Here is a 1,105-nt window from a genome sequence, read left to right on the forward strand (position 1 = left end):
GGAGGCGGAGAGAGCGGAACGGGAAAGGAGATCGCCTGCGCCCGCGCCGCTGGTCCCGCGGGAACCGGGCGGTGCCGGAGGCTCCTCGCGGCGGGCGTCACAGAGCGCGGCGGGCCCGCCCCGCGCCCCCGAGCCTGGCCAGCGGGCCCCCTCTCGGATGGAAAGGGACGCGGGAAGAAAGTGACCTCCGGACCCTCGGCTGTGCCCTGCACCGCCCAGGTGTTAACTGCTGCCGCCTCCGCTGCTAACGAGGAAAGCCGCTTTGATGGTCTTGTGATGTTGTACCCAAACAGCAACTGTAATAATAAATATGGAGGCAGCTAATATAAATATGCTTATATCAGCAAAGTTCAGTTTAAACAGCCCTGTGGCCCAGGGGCTGGTAAACACGTGAGAAAGTCCTCTGACTACCGGTAAATGAGATGGGTAGTTCAAACAATCTGAGAAAAATGATCTCCGTCCACTGTATGGAATGCAGCCCTTTTTCGTGTTTGAACTCGCAAGCACATAGTAGGTGCGACAGAGCAGTGGCACCCCACAGATGCCGGCCTGCTAATCCCAAACCTGTGGGAACATCAACCTAGGTTAACCCAGGTGAGGTCAATGTAATCCCAAGGGTCTTTATAAGAGGGGAGACAGGAGATTTGAGGACAGTAATAAAAACAAAACATGGCCATGGATGGAAGCAAGAGCTTGTAGTATACACCGTGGTGACTACAGTTAATCCCTGCTGTATATTTGATAGAAGCTGGAGATTCCCCATGGACAGAGGAGCCTGGTGGGCTACAGTCCATAGGGTTGCCAAGAGTCCGACACCAATGAAGCAACTTGTCATGCACTGGAAACTTGACAAAGGGAAGAAAAAGGATTCTCCCCTTGAAGCCTCCAGAAGAAAAGCAGCCCAGGTCACACTTTAATTTTAGTTTTGACCTCCAGAACGGTAAGATGAATTCATGTTGTTTTAAACCACTAAGTTTGTAGTAATTTGTTATAGCAGCAACAGGAAATTAATACAATAGGTACCCAATATTTTTTACGTAAAAGTATAGAGAAAGGAACGCCTGGTAAGCCATATCATGCATGCCCAGTCACTTCAGTCGTGTTT

This window comes from Bos taurus, chromosome 27, assembly GCF_002263795.3.
Source record: "Bos taurus isolate L1 Dominette 01449 registration number 42190680 breed Hereford chromosome 27, ARS-UCD2.0, whole genome shotgun sequence".
NCBI classification, from domain to species: Eukaryota; Metazoa; Chordata; class Mammalia; order Artiodactyla; family Bovidae; genus Bos; species Bos taurus.